This window comes from Heterodontus francisci, chromosome 14, assembly GCF_036365525.1.
Source record: "Heterodontus francisci isolate sHetFra1 chromosome 14, sHetFra1.hap1, whole genome shotgun sequence".
NCBI classification, from domain to species: Eukaryota; Metazoa; Chordata; class Chondrichthyes; order Heterodontiformes; family Heterodontidae; genus Heterodontus; species Heterodontus francisci.
In genome coordinates, this window is record NC_090384.1 from 35,166,233 (window position 1) to 35,188,056 (window position 21,824).

Here is a 21,824-nt window from a genome sequence, read left to right on the forward strand (position 1 = left end):
TGTGTGAAATACTCCTGCCGTTTCTCATCATCACACTCCTTAGGCCAGCTATTCATAGCATAATTGAGTACTTTACTGAGCACCATATCTTTGTGAGTTTCTTCAGAAATTTCTCTGGCAGACACTGGCATGTCATTTGTGTATGTGAGGTAATTAACAGGTAACTCATCTGCTAAAAATGAATCAGGCTTCATGGGAAATCTCGAAAGAATGCCCACAATTGCATGATCTGCTGACCTACGATATTTAATATCGTACTAATGGGCCATCAAAACCAGCGCCCATCTCTGAAGCCACGCTGCCGGTAGAGATGATACTTCATTCTTTGAACAAAAAATGAACGAAAGGGCTTGGTATCAATTAACAAACTGAACTTCCTACCATACAGGTATTTATGGAACTTTGTAACACCATATATGATCGCTAACGCCTCTTTCTCAATGTGTGAGTAATTTTGTTCTGACTTCATTAAAGTATGTGAAGCATATGCTACAGGCTTCTCCACACCATCTTCCTTTATGTGAGATAACACCGCAGTTAACCCCTGCGGTGAGGCAACGCACGCTAAATCCAATGGTTTCTTTGGATCTTAGTGGGTCAAAATAGCATCTCTAGTCAGTATCTTCTTCAAATGCTTTCTGACACCCCACAGACCACTTCTAATCTATTGCATCTTTGAGCAGTTGATATAATGGAGCGAATGTATTAGAGGGCGGCACAGTGGCGCAGTGGTTAGCACCGCAGCCTCACAGCTCAAGGGACCCGGGTTCGATTCCGGGTACTGCCTGTGTGGAGTTTGCAAGTTCTCCCTGTGTCTGCGTGGGTTTTCTCCGGGTGCTCCGGTTTCCTCCCACAAGCCAAAAGACTTGCAGGTTGATAGGTAAATTGGCCATTATAAATTGCCACTAGTATAGGTAGGTGGTAGGGAAATATAGGGACAGGTGGGGATGTTTGATAGGAATATGGGATTAGTGCAGGATTAGTATAAATGGGTGGTTGATGTTCGGCACAGACTCGGTGGGCCGAAGGGCCTGTTTCAGTGCTGTATCTCTAATCTAATCTAAGTCGGGGATGAACTTAGAATAATACACAACAATTCTTATAAATGTTCTAAGTTCTTCTTTGTTCTTTGGCCTCTTTGCTTTCAAAATCCTCTCAACCTTCTCCTGCGTTGGGCGAATACCTTCACCATCTATTTGGTGACCCAGGTATGTTACACTCGACACCATGAAGCAACATCATGCTTTTTAGCTTTGATGCCATTGCCTTGAAGTCGATCGAGGACTTCGTTCAACCTTACAATGTGCTCTTTCTCTATCTTACTGCTAATTAAAATGTCATCCAAGAAGCAGCACGCTCCTTTCATCCCGCTTCGTACCTGATCCATGACACTCTGGAATACTGCTGGAGCAGTAGACCCCCAAATGGTAACTTTTCATACTTGTACAACCCTTTGTGTGTATGAATGGTAAGCAATTCCTTGCTCTTGTCAGTTAATTCCAATTGCATATATACATTCAACAGGTATATCTTACTGAACACCTTCCCATTTGCTAAATTAGAAAACAAATCATCAGTAGTAGGCAGTGATTAAGTATAATTTTCGATCACCTTATTTACCTTTTGTTTATAATATCCACAACTCCAAACAGACCCGTCTGCTTTTTTAACTACCACAATGGATGCAGCCCATTCACTGTTTTTCACCTTTTTAATTACCTTGTTCTTTCTAATCTATCCAGCTCTTTACTTACTGCTTCTAACTGTGCAAAAGGCACTGGCCTTATTGACACAATATCACTGGAAGGCAGAGTAATGAGCTAGACTTCAACAAATACATCTGGAGGAAGTGGGTGGGACCAATGCAAGTGGAAATTCTGAGGTTTTGTGGCCTGAACCTGTAGCTCAATCCACAAAAGGAGTGTTGTTGCAGTTGTGTTTGATGGAGGCCTATCTTTTTCTGCTCTGACCTGGTTCTGTTGGAGACCCAGCCTTAAAGAAAATAACCTCCACTTTGTCCACAATTCCAATATAAAATTTGTATTAGTTTGTGCATCAGCTAATATGTCTCCCCTTTTGTTAACAGGTTCACATCAGAAAATTAGATTGGAACTTACCAATAATGCCTAGAGTTTTAGACATGATATCTAAATTAGCTCACCTTTGTATAATTCACTGTACCCCAACCAAATGATATCAATAGCTAAACAAGCCAAATTAATTATAGTCGAACTGGCTGAAATGAAACTTAGCTTATACTTGCCAGACTTATCAATGGAAACAGACATTTTTTTTATTCATTCCTGGGATGTGAGCATCACTGGCTAGGCCAGCATTAATTGCCCATCCCTAATTGGCCTTGAGAAGGTGGTGGTGAGCTGCCTTCTTGAACTGCTGCAGTCCATGTGAGGTAGATACAGCCACAGTCCTGCTAGGAAGGGAGTTCCAGGATTTTGACTCAGATAGAGTGAAGGAATGGAGATATAGTTCCAAGTCAGGATAGTGTATGACTTGGAGGGGAACTTGCAGGTGGTGGTGTTCCCATGCAACTGCTCCTTTGTCCTTCTAGGTGGTAGAGGTCGTGGGTTTGCAAGGTGCTCTTGAAGGAGCCTTGGTGCATTGCTGCAGTGCATCTTGTGCATCGGTGGTGGAGGGAGTCAATGTTTGTGGATGGGGTTCCAATCAAGTGGGCTGGATGGTGTCGAGTTTCCTGAATGTTGTTGGAGCTGCACCCATCCAGGCAAGTGGAGAGTATTCCATCACACTCCTGACTTGTGCCTTGTAGATGGTGGAAGGCTTTGGGGAATCAGTATGTGAGTTACTCGCCGCAGGATTCCTAGCCTGTGACCTGCTGTTGTAGCCATGGTATTTATATGGCTACTCCAGCTAATTTTCTGGTCAATGCTAACACCCAGGATGTTGATAGTGGGGGATTCAGCGATTGCAATGCCATTGAATGTCAAGGGGAGATGGCTAGATTCTCCCTTGTTGGAGATGCTCATTGCCTGGCACTTATGTGGCGGGAATATTACTTGCACATATCAGCCCAAGCCTGGATATTGTCCAGGTCTTGCTGCATTTGTACATGAACTGCTTCAGTATCTGAGGAGTCGCGAATGGCGCTGAACATTGTGCAATCATCAGCGAACATCCCCCATTCTGACTTTATGATTGAAGGAAGGTCATTGATGAAACTGCTGAAGGTGGTTGGGCCTAGGACACTACTGAGCAACTCCTGTAGTGATATCCTGGAGCTGAGACGATTGACCTCCAACAACCACAACCATCTTCCTTTGCATTAGGTATGACTTCAACCAGCAGAGAGTTTTCCTCCTGATTCCCATTGACTCCAGTTTTGCTGGGGCTCCTTGATGCCTTACTCGGTCAAATGCTGCCTTTATGTCAAGGGTAGTCACTCTCACTTCACCTCTTGAGTTCAGCTCTTTTGTCCATGTTTGAACCAAGGCTGTAATGAGGTCAGGAGCTGAGTGGCCCTGGCGGAACCCAGTCTGAGCGTCAGTGAGCAGGTTATTGTTAAGCAAGTGCTGCTTGATAGCATTATTGATGACACCTTCCATCACTTTGCTGATGATTAAGAGTAGACTGATGGGGCGGTAACTGGCTGGGTTGGACCTGCTTTTTGTGTACAGGACATACCTGGGCAATTTTCCACATTGCCGGGTAGATGCCAGTGTTGTAGCTGTACTGGAACAGCTTGGCTAGGTTGCGGCAAGTTCTGGAACACAGGTCTTCAGTATTATTGCCGGAATGTTGTCAGGGCCCATAGCCTTGCCGTATCCAGTGCCTTCAGTCGTTTCTTGATATCACGCAGAGTGAATCGAATTGGCTGAAGGCTGGCATCTGTGATGCTGGGGACTTCAGGAGGAGGCCGAGATGAATCATCCACTCAGCACTTCTGGCTGAAGATTGTTGCAAATGCTTCAGCCTTATCTTTTGCACTGATGTGCTGGGCTCTCCTATCATTGAGGATGGGGATATTTTTGGAGCCACCTCCTCCAGTTAGTTGTTTAATTGTGTACCACCAATCACGACTGGATGTGGCAGGACTGCAGAGCTTAGATCTGATCCGTTGGTTATGGGATCACTTAACTCTGTCTATCGCACGCAGCTAACACTGTTGGGCATGCATGTAGTCCTGGGTTGTAGCTTCACCAGGTTGACACCTCATTTTGAGGTATGCCTTGTGCTGCCCCTGGCATCCCCTCCTGCACTCTTCATTGAGCCAGGGTTGATTCCCCCGGCTTGATGGTAATGATAGAGCGGGGGATATGCCGGGCCATGAAGTTACAGATTGTGGTTGAGTACAATTCTGCTGCTGCTGATGGCCCACAGCACCTCATGTATGCTCAGTTTTGCATTGCTAGATCTGTTGCATAAGGCTGTATTAACTAGCACTGCTTTATTGAACAGTATCTATGATAATACAATTAACACCACCATAAGATTAACTGTCAAGGATTACAGCAAAGTGACCTAAAATCAAGCCTGTGCTTTCTGCTCAGCATTATTTTATTGGGGGCACTAACCCATTTATTTTAATTGGTTAAAGCAGTGACACTCAAAAAAAAAATCAGGCTTTAATATCTGTCAGAGGAACATAAATTATCCTAGGTCAGAGGTCACAAAATTTCAATATTAACGAAGTTTTGCTTAGTGTAAATTATTACTTCAGTTTCAAGATTACAGTACAAATTTAGCCATGTTAAGTTTACAGCTTGCATTCAGCATATGACAGACATGTCCCTGCATTGAGGCTTTCTGATTGCAAAATGGGCATAAGATATGCAACCTCTTCCATTGTAGTAGATTGACCATGGTGGTATTGGGGGTTCTGCCTTCTTTTAGGTTATTTGGGTATTACCTCTGTGGCGGTGTGCTATCCTTGGTGGTTATTGACTCCTGCAATCTTCATTTTCTTCTCTTTCTAGCTTAATATGCCTCCGCATCACCCCAAATATCTTCCTTCCTGCAGGCTGTATGTTTAGGTCAGACAATGAAAGTGAGTACATAATGTAGGTTTACACTTTTGTCCAGTACCAGGAAGGTTTCCATTGTTGGAGGTGCCATCCTTCAGATGAGATACTGGGGCTGAAAATCTATGGTCCTTGCAGTGCAACCATTCCGTAATTCTGGTGGACGGCTGCCGGCAGTTTCTATGGTATGAGAGGTGGTCTGGCCAGGGAAGGAGACTCCTCGGCTCAGAGGGTCATTGTACCGTGTGAAACCAGAGGTTAGCGCCATGTTGATGTCCAGGCCTGAGATACAGATTGAACCCTTGAAAATTTAGAAATTTTAACTTGTTCCTGACCCCTTACGATGGGGGCTGATGGACACAATGTAGATGTTTCAGAGACAGGGGGGCCTGGCAAAATGCCCACCCCTCTTCACCCCCAATCCCATCCAATAAACTCCAATGCCTTTTACGGCCACTCCGCTATAATGGCAATGTGGATGGCCCCAGATGGCATGGGTTCCCACCCAGTTAATGTAAATTAGATAACCTCCTCAACCAAAGGTTACATAATAACATACGAACATATGAATTATGAGCAGCAGTAGGCCACTCGGCCCCTCGAGCCTGCTCCACCATTCAATATGATCATGGCTGATCAGATTGTAACTTCTCAACTCCACATTCCCGCCTAACACCAATAACCTTTCACCCACTTGCTTATCAAGAAACTGTCTACCTCTGCATTAAAAATATTCAAAGACTCTGCTTCCACTGCCTTTGGAGGAGAAGAGTTCCAAAGACTCACGACCCTCTGAGAGAAAAACATTTCTCCTCATCTCTGTCTTAAATGGGCGACCCCTTATTTTTAAACAGTGATCCCTCGTTCTAGATTCTCCCACAAGAGGAAACATCCTTTCCACATCCACCCTGTCAAGACCCCTTGGGATGTTATATGTTTCAATCAAGTTGCCTCTTACTCTTCTAAACTCCAGCGGATACAAGCCTAGCCTGTCGAACCTTTCCTCATAAGACAACCCACTCAAACCAGGTATTAGTCTAGTAAACCTTCTCTGAACTGCTTCCAATGCATTTACATCCTTCCTTAAATAAGGAGACCAATACTGTACACAGTATTCAAAATATGGTCTCACCAATGCCCTGTATAGCTGAAGCATAACTTCTCTACTTTTGTATTCAATTAGCCTTACAATATATGATGAAATTCTATTAGCTTTCCTAATTACTTGCTGTACCTGCATACTAATCTTTTGCGATTCATGCACTGGGACACCCAGATCCCTCTGTATCTCAGGTTACAGACAAGTACATCCTGGCAATTCAGCTGGATTCAAACATTCAACTGAGATCACCTCTATCATCTCAGGTGAATCTATAAAATCCTGCGGTACTGAGCAAAGAATTCCCCTGCTGTCCTGACTAATATTCTTCCCTCATTCAACACCACCAAAAACAGATTAACTGATAATTTATTTCATTGCTGTTTGTGGGACATTGCTACGCCCAGATTGTCTGTTGCATTTGCCTCCATTACAACAGTGACTGCATTTTATAAAGTAATTAATTGGTTGTGATGCACTTTGGGACAGCCTGAGCACCTGATAAGGTGCTGTAGAAATGTAAATTCTCTCTAATATATTATTTCTCTGTACAATTATATTGTGCTCGCTCTCTCTCTCTTTCTCGGTGCTCGGAGACTTAAGCTGTTAACCTATCAGTTGTAATATACTTTGTAATCATACTTCAATTAAGCACTTTACCTTTCTTAGCCTTCTAACTTCCATTTTACTGCTTTCCCTGCTCTTGAAAGACCTGCTTCTTTACAACTTCCTTTAATTTGTTAATCCATCAAATCACTATTTTCTAAACCTCTCTGTCTTGGACAGGACAATCATGACCTTAAATGCCATCAAGAAGATCGTAAGAAAATTCAATTTTTTGTGAATAAAGTCTTTTAGTGATCAAAAAAGATGATGGGATGACTTTTGTCAGGGAGGTGGAGGCAGGGCAGAGTTGGAGATAGGCATGCTGGCAGTTTTATGCAAAAGGACTGATTGTCCAACGTGTTGTTGCCTCTGCTCAGTTTTTCCAGAGGTAGCTTCTCGAGGATGATGGACACCCACCCAGTAGCAGTGGGCAGCCAATTAGGGTGATTAAACAGGCACTTGTGAGATCTTTTGGCACAGCGTTGCAATTTTATAAGAGGCAAATGGGGCCCATGCTTTGTGAGCACGTCGTCCAAGCAGATGAGGTGGTTGCACAGTGGGAAGCCCTTGACGAAAGCAGCAGACGTTGTATCCTTTGTACAGATGGGGGCATCAGCATGCAGGAGCTCATGCATATAGCCACTAACTTGCCCAAGTGCAAACAGATGTCGGATTGGGAGTGCTGATTGAGAAGGTTGGTTTTGGAGTAGGGCTCATTCTGGATCACTGTAAGGTGCAAGGGAAATTTGGCAGCTGAGGTCCTAATAATTGAGGCTGTATCTGAATATGAGGGACACTTACTCAGAGGTGGGCTACAGCTGTGGGGCACATCCCCAGCACAAAAGCAGTCGTCTGATGCACAGGAATGCAGAGGTGCTGGTTGAGGGGCAGGTGGGGGCAGAAGGTGCTACCTGCAGCATCAGGTGTACCGGCAAAGAATCAGCTTCCTTAACATGTCTGAGCAGCTGTGCTGCCCTTGGTGGCACCTATCGAAGCAGGTGGCGGATGAGCTGTGCACCCTACAGGAGGAGGATCTTAGGCTGGTCACCACTACCAGTAGCTGTAAAGGTGACAGCCGCCTTGACTCTTTCAGCATCTGGCTCATTTCAGGGGTTGGTAGCGGATCTGCTTGGGATATCGCAGGCAGCTGCCCACAGCAGCATCACTCAGGTGACAGATGCCCTGTATGAAAGGGCATCAGACTTCATCACATTTGCCACAGATGTGGCCAGTCAGGCACAGAGGGATGTAGGGTTTGCCTCCATGGCAGGATTCCCTCAGATGCAGAGCGTGATCGAATGCACCCAGGTGGCCATCAAGGCCCTGGTGGCACAGCCCAGTGTATTTATCAACAGGGAGCGGTTCCGCTCATTGAACATGCAGCTGGTGTGTGACCATCACAGGTGATTCCTTCAGGCGTGTGCTAGGTTTCCTGGCAGTTGTCATGATGCATTCATCGTCAGGCAGTCACAGGTACCGCAGCTGTTCATCCCACCGCACAGCATCTGTGAATAGCTCCCGGCTGACAAGGGATATCCTTTGAAGAGATGGCTGATGACACCTGTGCACAACCGCACGACAGAGGTACAGGACCAATACGACTGCCACCATCTCACCACATCGGCCTCCTGAAGATGCGGTTCTGGTTATGCTATATCCCAATAATAACAGCAGAACACGTGTAAGGGTACAAAGACTACCCATTTCATTCCAATATATGCTATTGACAAGCATTACCAGCTGCATCCAAGTGAACCCCAAAGTGATGCTACCGCTTCCATCTCTGAGCAGCTGCTTCATCAGACATCTGGCAGCCCATCAATGGTAATATAATGGATACAACTACAGAAAAGCGGAGTTCTGAAGAAGGGTCACTGACCTGAAACGTTATCTCTGCTTCTCTCTCCACAGATGCTGCCAGACCTGCTGAGTATTTCCAGCATTACTTGTTTTTACTTCAGATTTCCAGCATCTGCAGTATTTTGCTTTTATTTTATTACAGAAAAGAGGAAGCTGCTCCAAGCCGCTTGCATGGGCAGGACAGGAAGCTTTCACCTTCTCTCTGTCGGACACCCATCTCGCCCTCAGCGATTGCCTGACCTATGGCCACCCTGCCAATGTCAAGGGCCTCCTCCTCCATCAACGTCAGTACTGTTGGGTGGGCCACTCGTCCCCAGAACGACTCTTCCACGAGCGTTGTGCGGTCGTTTCTCCTGCAAGGTGCAGATCAAGAATGTTCAGACTGTGATACTTCCCATCAGACCATCATGAGGCACATTCACAAGTACTGATCCTGGCAATTTACTGTCCGTGTGTTTAACTCAACATCCTCCAAAAGCTAAAGTGCTGTGAGTCCTTCCTCAGGTGAGGAGTTGACTTGGGCACACATGTCCTAAATTTTTCTGGTGATGCCTGTCTCGAGGCTCTTCTGCTCAGAGGGGGGTTCAGTATGTATTTCCTTCATGTTTGCCAGCTGGACCTTGCATCTTACCTGCCCAGACCTCAGAAGGACATTGAAGCACTTCCTGCACTAGACCAATGTCCTGCTCACCACACTGCGGCTGCTGACCTCTCGAGCAACCTCCAACCATGCCTGCTTAGTTTGGCTGGCACTGCTGCCACTCTCCCGAGATAACATATTCCTTTTGGCTCTCATCTCCTCTATCAGAACCTCCAGGCAGGCATTGCTGAATCATGGGGCCACCTTTCGACGTTGCTGCACTGAACTCTTGCACTCTCTGTAAAGAAACGGCCTGCCTGCAGTTGCATTGATGACTGACACGTGCCCTTTAAATCGGGCCCAGCATGTCTAGTTCCTGCCTCCACCATTCCTAATTGGACAGTGATCGCGGAGGCGAACCACTAATTGGTCTCCTCCCAGAATATTCTGCCCAATCTAGCACAACAACCTTGAGCAGGGTTGGGACCCAGAAATGGTCCTGACTCTGGTTCCCGATGCTGTTGGGAAAATTCAGGCTGATGAATTCAACCACATGAATCCACTTCCAAGGTATCATTCAACTTAAGTCCTCTTAGGTAGTTAACCTAATCTATCCAAGGACAGTTGTACATTTATTAGTCTACTGGTCTACAATCTTAGGCAGTCATTGTTCAAGACAATACCAGTGTTAACTCAAAACATATGGTGATATTAGGACGTATGAATGCTTTGTCTGCGTCTAGAATTCCCCAATGATTAACTCTTTTAGCATTTTCTGGATGCCTGCAAGTAATTATGAAGGCAAATGGAATGTTGTCATTTATTGCAAGGGGAATGGAATGGGTAGGGAAGTTTTGCCTCAATTGTACAGGGCATTGGTGAGACCGCATCTGGAATACTGTGTACAGTTTTAGTCTCCTTACTTAAGAAAGGATATTAGAAGCATTAGACGCAGTTCAGAGAATGTTCACTCGACTGATTCCTGGAATGAAAAGTTTATCTTATGAGGAAAGGTTGGACAGGTTTGGCCTGTATCCGTTAGAGTTTAGAAGAATGAGAGGTGATCTTATTGAAACATATAAGATCCTGAGGGGACTTGAAATGATGGTTCCCCTTATGGGAAACTCTAGAACCAGGGGACACAGTTTAAAACTAAGGGGTCTCCCATTTAAGACAGAGATGCGGAGAATTTTTTTTTCTCTGTGGGTTGTTAGTCTGTGGAATTCTCTTCCCCAGAGAGCAGTGGAGGCATGGTCATTGAATATTTTTAGGGCTGAGTTAGATAAATTCTTGACTGACAAAGGAGTCAAAGGTTATAGCAGGTAGACAGGAAAGTAGGGTTGAGGCCATAATCAGATAAGCCATGATCTGATCAAATGACAGAGTAGGCTTTTGCAGCCGAATGGCCTACTCCTGCTCCTAATTCATATGTTCGTATATATGTTCATATGCAATGTGCCGAAACTACCTATAGTCTTCCAATGAAAGCCACTTGGAATCAGTTAGGGCAATGTTAATTTGATTTTGTTTTGTATAACATCATGAAAATATTACAGAGGGTGTACTTTGCAATTTTATTTGAGGTAACTTTTACAAACAATCAATGTAAATTACTATGTTTAAAAAGAGTTTTCTTCCTTACCAAATGTAGTGGTGTGACAAATTCCAGAAGCTTTGCTCCATTATGCAAGTTTGAAGCAGTAGGGGGTTCTGAATAAATGTACAGAATTTGCATACATTTAGTTAAGTGGAACCTTTTCGTAACAGCAAGTACTGTGCCAGAGCTATTTGGCAAAGCAAAGTAGAAGGATACAAATTAATTCAATCTTTTCCTCAGCTTTATATTTCTTGGTCCCCATTATAAAAACCTGCATCCTAAACAGATGGTAGTGATTGCTTATTTGATACTGTAGATAAGGTGCTATTCTTAAAATAAAATACAATTTGTACTTTTGATCAAAATATTGCATTTTATATGTTGATCCATGAAGGAAACATGCAAAGTCTTCAAAGGCACAATATTAATATTTAAAGCTATATTTTGAAAAACTTGTTTAAAATATGGAGCCATTACCTGGTGTGGATGCTTTAGTTTATGCAACATGGATCAGATAAATGTAAATTTTCACACAATTAGCTGTAACTTATTATTCCTCAGAAAAAGCCTATTTTCGAAATAGTCTGCAATTTTCATTTTGAGCTGTCAGGAATGGTCTGGCTTTGATGGAACCACCCTTGTAGCCGAATAAAAGTAGCTATTTTAACTGCATCTGTGTATAATTGTGTGTGTGAGAGAGAAGGGAGAAATGCGTGTTTACTAAGGAAAAACATAACTACAAAAAATACAACTGTGTGGGAGGGTCAAACATCCAGTTCATACTGAAAAGGTGGAAGTACCCATGATACATGCACAGGTTTATCTATTGCTGCTACTGTGATATGTGGGGGAAAATAAACAGATTATTTCTCTACCTGCAGTAAGTAAGGCAAATGTTATGACCACAAAAATTCACAGGTCACGCTCAAAGCGTAACCATTAGGACAGTACTGGCCAGTGACATCCAGAAATTGCGCAGTCAGTGGTAGGCTAATTCAGTTAGATGGGTCCGATAGGCATCTGCGCCGTTTCAGGCACACCTTCAGTGCCCATCTGCCCCATACAACAGAACAATTTGGCATTTGCTTGCATTGCAGAGTCTTCCCAGGCCCCTTCCAAGGGAACCCATGTTGCTACTCCCTTAGTCCCCGGTACAAGGGGCCCAATCCAATTTATATCTAAAATAAAGCTTACCCTTTCATTGGGTCCCAAGTCAGTCCCATTGCTAGACTCTCCTCAGCTGGAGTCAGAGGATTCTCTGTTTGAAAGTAATAGAGACATTTGAACCACATAGAGCATAACATAAGGGATACTAATTTATAGCAACAGAATAAGTCAAATTCCATTTTCACATGGCATTTTGGGATTATTCCTTGTACTTTGAGATTGAATTCCACAACACTGCCTTTATTCTATTAAATATAATTCTAGGTATATATGTGGCTAAATATATGTGTCGATGATGGGCAGGGTGAATTTTGATGGGATTCCCCAGCTCAGTGCCATAGCTTCAGCACAAAAACACCAATTTTGCAGTGTATCTGTAACTCTATCCTCAAATTTTTGGCAGATGAACGGGAGAACCTCCTCAGGAATCCACCACGCCACCTACCACCACCACCACCACCAACCACCCTTCCCCACTCCTCCCCATGTATTTATTTAACAGTTCTGAAATGTTAATATTTGGCTGAAGGGGCTTATCAAGTAGCAGCTGTTTTAAGGGGGCACTCAGCGACTGCAGTAAGGGTTAGGCACCAAGAATGTTTCACAGGGTTGTGACCTAATTAACATATTTTGATTGCTGGTGCACAGCTCTTCAGTACTTTTCCACAACATATTTTTGGACCTTGTGAAATAGGGACACAGAATGAAAATGTGGGCCACTCACTCCACCACACCACACCACAGCATTACAAGCACTGAACAACACTCAACAATCAATAGTTTTTCATTGAAAGAAAGGAAGACTTTCATTTATATAGCACCTTTCACGGCTTCAAGATTCCCCAAAAAGCTTTACAGCCAATTAAGTACTTTTATAGTCACTGTTATAGTGTATGAAATACAGCATAAATTTGTACACAGCAAGGTCCCACAACCAGCATTGACTTAATGACCAGATGTTTTAGTTATGTTGATTGAGGGATAACTATTGATCAGGACACTGGGAAGAACCCCCTATTCTTCTTTGAAAAAATGCTATGAGATCTTTTATGTCCACCTGAGAGGACAGACAGGCCTTGGTCTCATCTGAAGGATAGCACCTCGGACAGTGCAGCACTCCTTCAGTACTGCACTGAAGTTTGGACTTTGGGAGTTCCATGTGAAAAAAAAACTGTGGTGTCAAACTTGTGCACTATGGTTTTATATAGTTCAGTTTTCCCCATATATGAGCTTCAACCATGCCAGCAATCAGGCTCTTATTTCTATTCCTAAGGTGAGCATTTGGCATAAAAAAATTGTGTGCAAACTCTATGAATAACATTGGTTTTACTGTTCTAAAAAGTATGTTAAGCGAACTGTATCGAAATGTGTCACTCATAATTTATTCCGTCAAGCAACTCCTTTGGATAAATATGGACACCAAAAATTAATGGAATCTAAAAAAAGTGTTACATCCCTCTCCTTCCTGCAGCTTTGCAGGACCCAGCTGGTCCACTCACGCAACAGCAGCACTTCCATTTATTCTAATATATTCCATTTAAATAATGATTTTTATCTTATTTTAAATGGTGACAGAGCACTGGAGTTTTACTGCAAGACCTGGAGGAATAATCATTGCAGTCAGTGCTGTGTTCATTGCCATTGAAGGCACAACTAATTTATTCTCCATGTTACAGACATAACTGCCCCCCTCTGGCAGTGTGCTGTTAAAGGGGTAATGAAGCCAAATAATTTCTCATAATTAATACAACCTTTTCAAAATCATGACAATACTTAATGCTGAAGCATTAAAAATAACGACATCCACCTTCCATGAAAGGATAAAAAAAATTGGACCGAGGTTCTGAATTCTGACACTGATCACTGTGTTATTATAGCCAGACAGCAGCTGCTCATGTGGATACCTGAGCAGTCTGAAATAGACATCCCACAGGGACTACTTTCCTTTATCTCTTGAGAAGCTCAGGCGAATGACCCCAGATGCCACCAAGGTTAAATAATAGTAAAAAACGAAAGAGGTGTCCAATCAGGGAGTTGATAGCTAAGCAGTGTTGTTTTTAAAAATCAGTGCTTTGTAAGAAGAAGTGTGGACTGAAGGAATTTCCAAGCTTTGAGATCCTGTAAAAGAATGGTTTTAGGGAAGGGGACAGTGCAATGAGTTTTTGTTTCAATAGAGTGGAGATATGGAAATAAGAACAGCTAGTATTGGTAGTATAGGAAGAACAGGAAAGGAAAATTCAGAAAAGCACTGAACTTCACTCCAAGTATGTCTTATTACACCATTGTATCTGATTTGTTTAGAATTACAATTTCCAAAGTTTGGCACAAGAGGAGTACAAGTCTACAGCAGTGGCACGGGTAATGGTCGAACATTCCTGAGGTGTGGTGTCAATGTTGTTAATTTTTCCTCATTATTTAAATCCCCAATGCCTCAAAAAATCCTTATTGTCTCTGCACACTCGCAATAGTACAGTGGCCAAAATGGGAGGGAGAAAATCAATCTAGGTGTGACGGTTCAGGAGGCTGTAGCTATTTTGTTCTACAAACAGCACCCGAATGTGAGCTGTTTAAAATGCCTTTTGAGCAGAGGCTTTGCCTAGAGGTGATTGATTGCTCCCAATAGTCCCATGTTGAGTTGTCAATCCAAGTGGCAGTTCTTCATGTTTTGATGAATGCCCAAACAGTGGGCATATAATGACACCACCATTCCCAGCTAAAATGGAGATGATTTGATAATTCCCCCGTCAATCACTCCCGGAGACCATACTGCTGTAAGTGACTGAAATTGATTTTACACACACAATTTATATTACACAATTTGCATGTAACTATCCTCCACTCACTGCATTTTGGTGGAGGAATCACTTGCTTTTATCAGAAGAAGTTGTTGTAGTTTTGGTCATGAGTTCTGTTTGCTATATTTTGTAGAAACTCTTGTAAAATAGATGGTCTAAAAGGTTTGCTGTAGTGTGCCTTTAAATAGATTCTATTTGCTGAGTAAATAGATTTTGTTTGAGTCCTGCCATAAATTCTGCCTCACCTCTAACTCGCTGCATAGTGTTGTCAACCTGCTATTTGTTAGCAAGAACATCTAGCACCTTGGTGTTAGGACATTTCTTTGATTTCTGCTGGTCTTTGAAGAGAGGCATTTTAAAAATCAATTCAGGCATCAGAAAGGCTGCAAAAGTAGTCAAGGCAGCAGAGAGGCTGCAAGGGAGGAAAAAATCCTCTGCACTGTTGGTAGGACAGATAGCAGAGCAAACCTATCCTTTTACATTAGGTAAGAATCTCCTCAAGTGCACTCATGGTCTTAGTTTTTGGAACAGTTTGTGCACAGAAGTTAAACTTATTTACCAAGTGAGTTTCATCATCTTCAGTGTTTTCTATGTTTTGTCTATTGTGGTATAAAGCAGCTTAAGAACTAGACCAAATATAAACCTTGCCTAGTACTAACTCATCTTTGGAGAGATTAAAGTACAAGTGCTTAAGACATGAAGGTCCAGTCCAGATCACAAGGGAATTTCACTGTCACACTCATGGGTTTCACCAGCATATGAGCAGGTACAGGAAATTTGTGAAGAAGCAGACAGCCAGACCATTTAAGGGAGCTACTGACGCCACCCAACCCAAGTGGATACTTTGTGGCAGATCTAAATTTGTATGGCCCCCATATGTTACTGCATTAACAAGATCTAAATAATCATTTGAAAATGCTTCCTTTCCTTTAGTCCAGATTGTCATAAGTATTAAAGAATGACCCATGTAAGAAAATGAGAAATTTTGACAGGTACAGAGACTTGGGGGAATTTTAGGTTGTCTGCCACAATGGATTTGGTGGTGTACGGGGTGATATAAGGTTTTTTTTGGATTCCCGATGGCAGGATATTTTAGAAGAATTAAGTCGGCGGCAGTTTGCGGCATTCCAGGGTTCCCCCAGCATGGTCGCGGATTGCCGCTTTGCATTCAAATAAATAACATGAGTACGCATTACCATATGCATAGTTACAATTTAGTCCTACCTGCCAGATTAAGTGAACGGCGAGTGATATTCCCGTGCCCCCCAGTTCATGATTGTTTTAATGTGGTGTGCCGCAGTCGGATTTGTGCAGTTGAGTCTCAGGTCTGTGCTCTTCTCTCTTTAACTCATCTGCCAGCATTGGAATGGATGTTTGCCACCAGGCCAGCATTGCAATGGATGTTTACCTCCACACCAGCATTGCAATGGATGTTTACCTCCAGGCTCAGCACAAGCAAGGGTGAATTTTCGCAGGGGATGGCGGCGAAGGCATGGGCAGGGGCTACATGGAGGAGCAGGGCAGAGTAGTTGGGGAGGGAAGGATGGGTGACTGGGTGCATAGAGGAGCAAGGGAGGATGGATTGGAGCATCCAGGTTGTTAAATGGTTGATGTTGATGATGAAGATGCATGTTGTCGGCTGCGGGGGTGGTGGGTGGATTAGATCAGTACAGTGTGAAGATATTTGGCAAGGGCCTAAAGGAAGGGATGAGTGCTGTCCATGTCAGGGAGCTGTGGGCAAATTGAGGGAACTGGCTAGCAGAGGGAACAGTCACAGTCAATGGGGGCAAATGGATTCTGTAGGGGGCAGGCCAAGACTAATGGATGAATATTTGATAGCTTCATATAGAGGGGAATGAGACTCAGCAACAATTGTCAGTTCGATGTGAGCAGGTTGAAGGATAAGAGTCAGCATGTCAATGGTAAAGGGAGTAAGGGAGGGATGGCATGAATACACTGATGATTACACTGCATGGTAATGGGGGGGGGGGGCCTCTGGTTACGGAGGGAAGGGTAACGGTGACATTGGATAGATCAAGGGTGAGGGGCTCAAACTGGAAGGTTACAGGAGGAGGTTGGAAGATGGGGAGACTGGTCCTGAATTTCATGTGCACCATTTTCTCGAACAATAATGGAAACCAAATGGACACTCAAGAAGAGAAAGGAGAGTGGAGGAAGCAAACAACAATAGGTGTGTCTTCTACCTGGCTGCACTTTGCAGGCAGATATAAGGGAGCTGTTTACTACCTCGATGTTTCAGCTCACTGGCATGCCAATGTAGTCTCAGGGCAAGGACAAATTACCTACAAATGTCAGAGGGGCAATGCCAGAGACACCCAAGGATGTCACATGAAATGGTCACAGAAATTTGTAGGATCCTGCAGCAAGACCTGCAGCCACTAGGCTTTGGTGGGAATCCTATGCCAGTTGCCCTCAAGGTGACTGTTGCACTCAATTTTCTTTCCAGCGGCTCCTTCCAGGGATTTATGGGCAACATATGTAGCATCTCTCAGTCTGCAACCCACAGATGCATCAAAGAGGCACCCAATGCCCTTTTTCGACGTACCCCCAATGATTTAATCTACTTACCTTTAGACGAGGACAGCCAGGCAACAAGGTCTACAGCCTTCGGCTCCATCGCTGGGTTCCCTAGAGTGCAAGGCTTGATCTACTGTACTCATGTGGCCTTTAGAGCTCCCTGCGACTAGCCTGCTGTCTTTGTCAATCGCAAAGGCTTCCACTCTTTAAATGAACAGCTGGTTTGTGACCACAGGAGAAGAATCATGCATGTTTGCGCACATTTCCCAGGGAACTGTCATGACTCATACATTGTGAGGAACTCCCAGCTGCAGCAGTTTTCGAGGAACCAGACAAAGTGAACAGATGGATCATGGGTGACAAAGGTTACCACCTTTGTACATAGTTGATGATATCAGACGTCATCCCCAAAGTGCTGCTGGAGAGGTACAATGCTGCACAAGCATCCACCAGAGCCATCATTGAACACACCATTTGCATGCTGAAAATGCAATTCCATTGCCTTGACTGGTCTGGAGGGGCTCTTCAGTATGCACCACAGAGGGTGTCACGAATAATCGTTGTCTGCTGTGCCTTGAGCCACCTTGCAATGAGACGTGGCAAAGTTCTGCAGGCGGAGGAACAGGAGGAGCACCAGTCCTCCTCAGATGAGGATGTCTATAAAGAGGATGAGGAGAAGGACAGCAATGACAACTATGCTGTCATTGATATAAGGACCATGGAGAGACAGGCAAGGGACATCAGGGAGAACCTCATTTATGCACATTTTAGCCAATAATAAGCCACACTGCACTTTCATGTGATGGGCATTTGAGATCATCTATGGACTACGATGAATGAGACTACACACCACTGCAAGCAGCGTTAAGTATGACCATAGAAAACAAAAGTAAGAAATAACAGTATTGGAAAAAGTTAATAATCATCAGTCGGACAATAGCCATCATTGAAAATTGAAGGCTCAAATTCCAATGAGATCTGGACACTGGACATTTCATGAGATGCTTTGCAAATATCATTGCATTCCTGCCATAGGCCTCCAAAAAACGTCTTTGTATCCATCTATAGGCTGGAGATGCAAAACATTATCTGGAGTGGATCAAATTTTGCATGAAATATAAATGTATTAATACCTTTTCTATTGTCACAATATGTACAGCACCCATGCCACCGTTGTGCTCAAAACTCTTTCAATTTCATTTTTCTCCCACTACATCTAGGTGCTACCCCGACATTAGCAGTTGAGGTGGAGGCAGTCTGCTCAGTGCGCTTTCCCATTGCTGTGGATGACCATGGTGGGTATCCTCTGGAGGAACGGGGCCTTGATGGCTTCATCCTACTGGGGGTCTGCAGCAATGGTGCTTGAGTATTCCCATGTGCTTGCCGGCTGGAGGTGAGGGGCGGGGGGGGCCAACGTCAGGGGGCGGGGGAGGACGAGACGCTGCTTACCCTGAGGGTGTCCTGAGAGGAAGGCCAGCTGGCACATGCTCCTCTTCCATCTGTGTGCACGATGGCAGCTGCCTGTCTCCGAGGGGAAGGAGCAACTGGAGGGAGGTTCCTCGTCCCCCTCTCGCTTAGACTCTGCTACATGGAGCTTACAGCAACAGCAATGGAGTGCAGCTCAGATCACATATGACTCAAGTGCTCAACCAGACTCACCACAGAGTTCACCACACTCTCTACTGAGGAAGCCATATACTCAAATGTCTGGGACATGGCAGACGTCATGACTTGCATGGACTGTTCCGTGCCACGCGCAAAGTCACGCATGACCTCAGGCATCTCCAGCCTATTTTTCACGTGGCTTTGCTGCACATCTTTTAATAGCAAACTTTTAATAGCAACAAACAGAGGATCATCATGAGCATGGGGCTCAGCAGGGGCCTGGTCCCCAGCAGTCCTTCGATTGGTAGGGGACCCGGCTGGCACATGCTCCCTCAGCTGCTGGGATGTGTCTGTATTGTGACCACCAGCTTTGACCCAGATTCTAATCTTAAACCCCCCAAAAACAGAGTGGATGTATCTGCACTGGCAGAGCTGGAAGAAGAGGCAGGTGACAGTGCACCCTCTGGGGCAGTGGCTTCTTCTTCCTCCCCAGAGGCCCCACTCTTGGGCCACGTGGCGTTCTGTGACTTGAGTGCGGGCGCCTACAGTGGAGACATGAACAGAGGCACTTTAAGCATGTGCTTCACATAAGTTCACACAACTTCCTTTAGTTTCCACATATGGCTGCACGAGCAGAGATGACACTTCATCCTTATGCCATGTGGCTCCTGCCTCGCCATCTGTGCTCGCCCTGCCTCCCTCCTCTCTCTCTCTCTCGAGGTTTCCGAGGCCTCCTCCTCAGCCGTGGTCAGCAGCTTTATGGCAGGGACCACCCGCCCCCCCACCCCCTCCCATTCTAGGATGCTCACACTGGCTGTGGCTTTGTTTATCCTGCAGCAGACAGTGCACATTTAATGACATGCAAATTTTGCATCACAACCATTGCATACATGCATTAACATCACTCATTCTGCAGTGGCTTTTGCTTGACACATTCAATCACATAAACAATACCAATCTTCACCTTAGTACAACATCATTTAGTGAATGGCACCAAGGTGACTCACGCATTCCACTGCATTTCTTGTGTACCCTCTGCATTAACGACATGGAGCCATGGAAGAAAACAATGGAGCAGCTTCGACAGGACCACTTATCCCCGCTGATCTGAGCAAGTCATTGATGCACTTGCAGCACTGCACCCATGTTCTATGAATGACCCCACGGTTCGAGACCTCCTCTGCTATCTCCATCCAGGCTGCCTTGGTGAGGCTGGAGGGTCTTCGCACTCCATCAGCAGGGAAGAGGACCTCCCGCCTTTCCCTGACAAGCTGGAAGAGAACCTGCAGGGAGGCATCACTGAACCATGGGGGAGGACGCTGCCTGTTGGCTGCCATGTGATTCACTTTGGCGGTAGGTAAAATAAATGATGTGAAGTTGGTGGTGACTGTCACAAAATAAGGGAGGCAAAAACATTTTGATTTAAGTAAAAGCTTCAATTTAAGTTAGTCTGAAGATACTTATATGAAAGGAAGGCTGCTGATCCTTGAGGCAGCAAGCACAGAACATTTTATATCTGTGGTGATCATGGTGCTTGGGGCAGTGACGGCGGCTTCCACCAATGAAAGGTTGCCCCTGCTGCATGATCCCACGTGTCCCATGTGCCCGTTGTCGCACGGCCAATTTACATACAAAATCGCATGGGAAACGGGAATTGCGGTGGAAGCGGAGGTTGCAACAACTTCTGGTCCTGCTGTCGGGAACGCAGCGACACTCATAAAATTCCACCCTTAGTTTTGTGATGGATGTGAAAGAATCCTTAAATGTTATACCACAGCTGTTCAGCCCATCAAGTCTTTGCTGGTGTTTTTCCTCCATGTGAGCCAAATATCTGTCTCTGCTCACTCCCATGCCCCTTAATATTCCTCTTTTTCAAGAAATCGTCTAATTCCTTTTTAAAAGCATTTAAGGTGTCTGCTGCAACAACAGGTTATGGAAGGCCATTCTACACAATAACTACCCTCTATGTAATAATCTTTTTCTAACCTCCTGTTTAATTCCTTTTGTGATGATGTTAAATTGTGCACCTCGTTACTGCCTCGCAGACCAATGGAAATAAATTATCACTATTTACCTTTATTGTAGCCCTTCATGGTCTTGAAGACCTCTATAAGGTTGCCTCAATTCTTTCAGCTCATGGGAAAAAAAGCCCAAAATTCTCAAGTGGCTCTTCATAACTGTGACCCCTCATCCTAAGAATGATGGCAGTCAGTGTGAAAGAGCTGAGAAGTGAAGCTCAGACTTTTCACGTTCTAGAGTCATAAGTGTCAATGCGTGTGAAACATTAGCGGAATCAGCAATGAAGCACCTATGGAATTTTACTTTGTTAAAAGCCCTTTAACGAAAGATGTCAACTGTGGCTCAATGGTAGGTGGCACTCTTGCCTCTGAAACGGAAGATTGTAGTTCAAGATCTACTCCAGAGACTTGAGCACATTATTTAGGTTGATGTTTTAGTGCAGTATTTGGGTCAAAATCCTGGAACTCCCTTCCCCAAGGACTGCAGCGATTCAAGAAGGCAGCTCACCACCACCTTCCCAAGGGCAATTAGGGATGGGCAATAAATGCTGGCATAGCCAGTGATGCCCACACCCCCTGAATGAATTTTTAAAAAAGTACTGAGGGAGTGCAGCACTGTTAGAGGTGCTCTCTTTCAAATGAGACTTTAAAACCGAGGCCAATCTGCCGTCTCAGGTGGACACGAAAGATCCCATGGCATTTGAAGAAAATCAAGGGAGTTCTCCCCGGTGTGGCCAATATTTATCCCTCGACCCACATCAGTGGAAACAGATTATTCGGTCATTATTTCATTGCTCCTTGTACAATCTTGCTGTGTGCAAATTGACTGCTGTGGTTCCTAGACTACTTCAGTGGCGACACTTCAAAAGGGACTTTATTAGCTGTAATATGCTTTGGGACAAGCTGAGATTGTGAAAGGTGCTACAGAAATGCAAGTTCTTTCCTTCTATATAAAGGAAAGTTGT

The 21,824-nt window shown here is 44.4% G+C and overlaps 1 protein-coding gene across 4 annotated transcripts in view; it reads left to right on the forward strand.

Annotated features, from left to right (window-relative positions):
• Positions 1-21,824, forward strand: part of b4galnt4a (beta-1,4-N-acetyl-galactosaminyl transferase 4a) — a 973,366-nt gene that overhangs the window by 857,486 nt on the left and 94,056 nt on the right. The window lies entirely within an intron of this gene.